Source organism: Triticum urartu, chromosome 4 (assembly GCF_003073215.2).
Source record: "Triticum urartu cultivar G1812 chromosome 4, Tu2.1, whole genome shotgun sequence".
NCBI classification, from domain to species: Eukaryota; Viridiplantae; Streptophyta; class Magnoliopsida; order Poales; family Poaceae; genus Triticum; species Triticum urartu.
The window spans coordinates 517,124,519-517,131,777 of NC_053025.1; positions in this window are offsets into that span (position 1 = coordinate 517,124,519).

Below are 7,259 nucleotides of genomic sequence, written 5' to 3' on the forward strand. Positions count from 1 at the left end.
AGTGGAGGGGAGCCACTGTGGGCCCACGAGGCAGGGGGCGCGCCTAGGGGTGGGCGCGCCATGGACCCTCATGGCCAGGTGCTTGCTCCCCCTGCTGTGTTCTCAGTGCTAGATATTCTCAAATATTCCAGAAAAAATCATATTTAAATTTCAGGGCATTTGGAGAACTTTTATTTTCAAGGTATTTTTATGTTGCACGGATAATTCAAAAAACAGTCAGAGATTACTATTTTTACTTTATTTCAACTAAATAACAGAAAGTAAAAGGAGGGTACAAAAGGTTGTGCTTTCTAACTTCATCCATCTCATGCTCGTCAAAAGGAATCCACTAACAAGGTTGATCAAGTCTTGTTAACAAACTCATTTCGAGTAACATGAAACCGGAGAAATTTCGAATAACACTAGGTTACCTCAACGGGGATATGGACATCCCCAACAATAAGAATATCATATTTCTTCTTGACAGTAGGAAGAGGAAATTCAAAACCTCCAAAAATAATCGATGGGATTTTTCCAATAGAATTGATACTGTGGACTTGAGGTTGTTTCCTCGGAAAATGTACCGTATGCTCATTACCATTAACATGAAAAGTGACATTTCCCTTGTTGCAATCAATAACAGCCCCTGCAGTATTCAAAAGGGGTCTTCCAAGAATAATAGACATACTATCGTCCTCGGGAATATCAAGAATAACAAAGTCCGTTAAAATAGTAACGTTTGCAACCACAACAGGCACATCCTCACAAATACTGACAGGTATAGCATTTGATTTATCAGCCATTTGCAAAGATATTTCAGTAGGTGTCAACTTATTCAAATCAAGTCTACAATATAAAGAGAGAGGCATAACACTAACACCGGCTCCAAGATCACATAAAGCAGTTTTAACATAGTTTCTTTTAATGGAGCATGGTGTAGTTGGTACTCCGGGATCTCCTAGTTTCTTAGGTATTCCACCTTTAAAAGTATAATTAGCAAGCATGGTGGAAATTTCAGCTTCCGGTATCTTTCTTTTATTAGTAACAATATCTTTCATGTACTTAGCGTAAGGATTCATTTTCAGCATATCAGTTAAACGCATACGCAAAAAGATAGGTCTAATCATTTCAGCAAAGCGCTCAAAATCCTCATCATCCTTTTTCTTGGATGGCTTAGGAGGAAAAGGCATGGGTTTGTGAACCCAAGGCTCTCTTTCCTTACCGTGCTTCCTAGCAACAAAGTCTCTTTTATCATAACGTTGATTCTTTGATTGTGGGTTATCAAGATCAATAGCAGGTTCAATCTCTACATCTTTGTCATTATTAGGTTGAGCATCAACATAAACATTATCATTAATATTATCACTAGTTTCATGTTCATTACCAGATTGTGTTTCAGCATCAGAAATATAGATATCATTGGGATTCTCAGGTGTGTTAATAACAGGTTCACTAGGAGCATGCAAAGTCCTATCATTTTCCTTTTTCTTCCTTTTAGAAGGACTAGGTGCATCTATATTATTTCTCTGAGAATCTTGCTCAATTCTCTTAGGATGGCCCTCAGGATACAAAGGTTCCTGAGTCATCTTACCACCTTTAGTCATAACTCTAACAACATTATCATTTTTCTTACTATTTAATTCATTGAGCAAATCATTCTGAGCTTTAAGTACTTGTTCTACTTGAATGGTAACCATAGAAGCATGTTTACTAATGAGTTTAAGTTCACCTTTGACTCTAGACATATAATCACCCAAGTGTTCAATCATATAAGCATTTTGTTTCAATTGTCTACCAAAATAAGCATTGAAGTCTTCTTGTTTAACCATAAAGTTATCAAACTCATCCAAACATTGGCTAGCAAACTTAGTAGGAGGGATTTCAGCTTTATCATATCTATAGAGAGAATTTACCTTTACTACCTGTGTCGGGTTATCAAGACCGTGTGTTTCTTTAATAGGTGATGGATTAAAACCATATATTTCTTCAACAGGCGGTAAATTAAGACCATGTATTTCTTCAAAAGGAGGTAAATTCTTAACATCTTCAGCTTTAACACCCTTTTCTTTCATGGATTTCTTTACCTCTTGCATATCTTCGGGACTTAGAAATAGAACACCTCTTTTCTTCGGGGTTGGTTTGGGAATAGGCTAAGGAGCTGGCTCAGCAAGTGTCCAATTATTTTCATTTGTCAACATATTATTCAATAGAATTTCAGCTTCATATGGTGTTCTTTCCCTGAAAACAGAACCAACACAACTATCCAGGTAATCTCTGGAAGCATCGGTTAGTCCATTATAAAAGATATCAAGTATTTCATTTTTCTTAAGAGGATGATCAGGCAAAGCATTAAGTAATTGGAGAAGCCTCCCCCAAGCTTGTGGGAGACTCTCTTCTTCAATTTGCACAAAATTATATATATCCCTTAAGGAAGCTTGTTTCTTATGAGCAGGGAAATATTTAGCAGAGAAGTAATAAATCATATCCTGGGGACTACGCACACAACCAGGATCAAGAGAATTAAACTATATCTTAGCATCACCCTTTAATGAGAACGGAAATATTTTAAGGATATAAAAGTAGCGAGTTCTCTCATCATTAGTGAACAGGGTGGCTATATCATTTAATTTAGTAAGATGTGCCACAACAGTTTCAGATTCATAGCCATAAAAAGGATCAGATTCAACCAAAGTAATTATATCAGGATCAATAGAAAATTCATAATCCTTATCAGTAACAAAGATAGGTGAAGTAGCATAAGTAGGATCATATTTCATTCTAGCATTCAGAGTTTTTTGTTTAAGCTTAGCTAATAATTTCTTAAGATCACTTCTATCATTGCAAGCAAGAAAATCTCTTTTAGTTTCTTCATCCATAACATAGCCCTCAGGAAGAACAGGCAATTCATATTTATTAGGAGAGCCTTCATCATCACTTTCATCAATATTATCAGTTTCAATAATTTCATCCTCTCTAGCCCTAGCAAGTTGTTCATCAAGAAATTCACCAAGTGGCACAGTAGTATCAAGCATAGAAGTAGTTTCATCATAAGTATCATGCATAGCAGAAGTGGCATCATCAATAATATGCGACATATCAGAATTAATAGTAGAAGCAGGTTTAGGTGTCGCAAGCTTACTCAAAACAGAAGGTGAATCAAGTGCAGAGCTAGGTGGCAGTTCCTTACCTCCCCTCGTAGTTGAGGGATAAATCTTGGTTCTTGGATCTTTCAAGTTCTTCATAATAAGAAGATATAAATCCCAAGTGACTCAAAGAATAGAGCTATGCTCCCCGGCAACGGCGCCAGAAAATAGTCTTGATAACCCACAAGTATAGGGGATCGCAACAGTTTTCGAGGGTAGAGTATTCAACCCAAATTTATTGATTCGACACGAGGGGAGCCAAAGAATATTCTCAAGTATTAGCAGTTGAGTTGTCAATTCAACCACACCTGGAAACTTAGTATCTGCAGCAAAGTTTTTAGTAGCAAAGTAATATGATAGTTGTGGTAACGGTAGCAAAAGGTAACGATAGCAAAATTAATATTTTTGGTGTTTTGTAGTGATGGTAATAATAGCAACGGAAAAGTAAATAAGCGAAGAACAATATATGGAAAGCTCGTAGGCATTGGATCAGTGATAGAGAATTATGCCGGATGCGGTTCATCATGTAACAGTCATAACCTAGGGTGACACAGAACTTGATCCAATTCATCAATGTAATGTAGGCATGTATTTCGAATATAGTCATACGTGCTTATGGAAAAGAACTTGCGTGACATCTTCTGTCCTACCCTCCCATGGCAGCGGGGTCCTAGTGAAATCTAAGGGATATTAAGGCCTCCTTTTAATAGAGTACCGGACCAAAGCATTAACACATAGTGAATACATGAACTCCTCAAACTACGGTCATCACCGGGAGTGGTCCCGTTTATTGTCACTTCGGGGTTGCCGGATCATAACACATAGTAGGTGACTATAGACTTGCAAGATAGGATCAAGAACTCACATATATTCATGAAAACATAATAGGTTCAGATCTGAAATCATGGCACTCGGGCCCTAGTGACAAGCATTAAGCATAGCAAAGTCATAGCAACATCAATCTCAGAACATAGTGGATACTAGGGATCAAACCCTAACAAAACTAACTCGATTACATGATAAATCTCATCCAACCCATCACCGTCCAGCAAGCCTATGATGGAATTACTCACGCACGGCGGTGAGCATCATGAAATTGGTGATGGAGGATGGTTGATGATGATGACGGCGACGGATTCCCCTCTCCGTAGCCCCGAACGGACTCCAGATCAGCCCTCCCGAGAGAGTTTAGGGCTTGGCAACGGCTCCGTATCGTAAAACGCGATGAATCATTCTCCTTTATTTTTTCTCCCCGAACACGAATATATGGAGTTGGAGTTGAGGTCGGTGGAGCTCCAGGGGGCCCACGAGGCAGGGGCACGCCCAGGGGGGCAGGCGCGCCCCCACCCTTGTGGCTAGGGTGTGGGCCTCCTAGCCTTGATTCTTTGCCAGTATTTTTATTATTTCCAAAAATAATCTCCGTGGAGTTTCAGGTCATTCCGAGAACTTTTGTTTTTGCACATAAATAACACCATGGCAATTCTACTAAAAACAAAGTCAGTCCGGGTTAGTTGCATTCAAATCATGCAAGCTAGAGTCCAAAACAAGGGCAAAAGTGTTTGGAAAAGTAGATACGACGGAGACGTATCAGTGAACAGTCAAAGAATCAAACACTATATCTCAAGTAATCCCATAAATGTTGAAACTAATATTATTGAAACCGTAACCCGGGAGGAATACATAAGGGACACTTTCCAGAATGTTTCAGACTCCGAAAAGGAAGATGTATGTGGTACGGTAAGTAAACCAACTCCAAAACAGTTCTAATAGCATTTTTTCTCCGTTTTGGAATATTTAAGAAAATAGGAAAATAAGAAGTAGTCCGGGAAAGACACGAGGCGTCCACGAGGTCGGAGGGCGCTCCCTACCCCCCCTGGGCGCGCCCCCTGCCTCGTGGGCACCTCGTGTGCCCTCTGGACTCCGTTTTCTTGCACGATTCTTCTTTTGGTCGGTAAAATTTCATTATATAATCTCCCGAAGGTTTTGACCACCGTACCACGCAAATATCCTCTGTTTTTGTTTCGAGCTATTTTTTTGACACATCTAGATCACCATGACGTCTGCAAGTGCCCCCATGGACAAGTTCTTCGAGAAGGTCATCAACCCCTACCTCGCGTAGGTGCTGCAACACCCTCAAACCATTGAGATCGTGAGGGGTTTCTGCACATCCGCGATGTTGAGGGACCAAGGAGGACCGGAAGCATGGAGACAAGACTCAAAGCAATGGAGCAACAAGTTTTCAAGTGCCAGGAGATGGTGGAACGTGGACTCGACACCAACCACATAATGATCACGGAGTTCACCAACACCACCAAGCTATATTCCAGAAACATCGGAGAGACCATCTTCAAGCTTCATGAGAAAATCGAGTATCTCCAAGCCCAGATCTATGACCTTCAAAACCAGAATTGTGAGTATGAATATAGATTCAAGAGGATGAGTTTGGTTGCAGATTTGAGGATCCTGGAGACTCGATCATCCTTCTATGATGGCGAGACTATGCCTTGGAAGATGGACGACAAGCCTACATCATCAACAACTCCATCATCACTACCTCCGAGGAAGGAGACATAAACACATGGGTATAGGCGCTCCCCCTGGCTACTTCCAAGCTTGGGGGAGTGCCCCGGTATCGTATCACCATCACACTTTTATCTTTACCGTTTTTTCTTAGTTCGATCCTTTTGGTAATATCTTGCTCTAGTAGAATAAAGTTTTAGTATGATCTAGTTTTGAGTTTTGCTTTATGATCCTTCTATGTAATCGAGTCCATGAGCTATATATAATAAAGATTAGTGTTGAGTCAAGGGCTTTGCCATCTTACTATGATCTTGAGGGTATAAAAATAAAAGAGAAGAGAAAGAATAAAAAGAAATAAAGAGATCTTATGGATCTTATGGAAAGTAATGACTTCACATATAAAGAGTATGATGAATAAAAGTTGTTGAAAGTTGACAAACATAGTTTTGGTCATCGTTGCAATTAATAAGAAGTAATAAGGAAAGAGAGGTTTTCACATATAAATATACTATCTTGGACATCTTTTATGATTGTGAGAACTCATTAAAATATGACATGCTAAAGAGTTGATGTTGGACAAGGAAGACAACTTAATGGCTTATGTTTTCTTACATCCGGAATAAATTATATTTTCATGGATAATCCAACATGTTGAGCTTGCCTTTCCCTCTTATGCTAGCCAAATTCTTTGCACCAAGTAGAGATACTACTTGTGCTTCCAAATATCCTTAAACCCAGTTTTGCCATGAGAGTCCACCATATCTACCTATGGATTGAGTAAGATCCTTCAAGTAAGTTGTCATTGTTGCAAGCAATAAAAATTGCTCTCTAAATATGTATGACTTATTAGTGTGGAGAAAATAAGCTTTTGTACGATCTTGTGATGTGGAAGAAATAAAAGCGATGGAATGCATAATAAAGGTCCATACCACAAGTGGCAATATAAAGTGACGTTCTTTCGCATTAAGATTTTGTGCATTCAACCATAAAAGCACATGACAACCTCTGCTTCCCTCTGCGAAGGGCCTATCTTTTATTCTTGTCTATTACTTCATACAAGAGTCATGGTGATCTTCACCTTTCCATTTTACATTTTATCCTTTGGCAAGCACAATGTGTTGGAAAGATCCAAATATATATAGCTAATTGGATGTGAGTTTTCATGAATTATTATTGCTGACATTACCCTTGAGGTAAAAGGTTGGGAGGCAAAACTATAAGCCCCTATCTTTCTCTGTGTCTGATTAAAACTTCATACCCACCAATATTGCGTGAGTGTTAGCAATTGTGAAAGACTAAATGATAGTTGAGTATGTGGACTTGCTGAAAAGCTCTTATATTGACTCTTTTTGATGTTATGGTAAATTGCAATTGCTTCAATGACTGAGATTATAGTTTGTTAGTTTTCAATGAAGTTTCTAATTCGTACTTGAAATTGTGATTGAATTGTTACTTTAGAATAAGAAATCATATGACAATATATATATATATGTATGTTGCTGTTATAAGAATGATCATGATGCCCTCATGTCCGTATTTTATTTTATCGACACCTCTATCTCTAAACATGTGGACATATTTTTCGATATCGGCTTTCGCTTGAGGACAAGCAAGGTC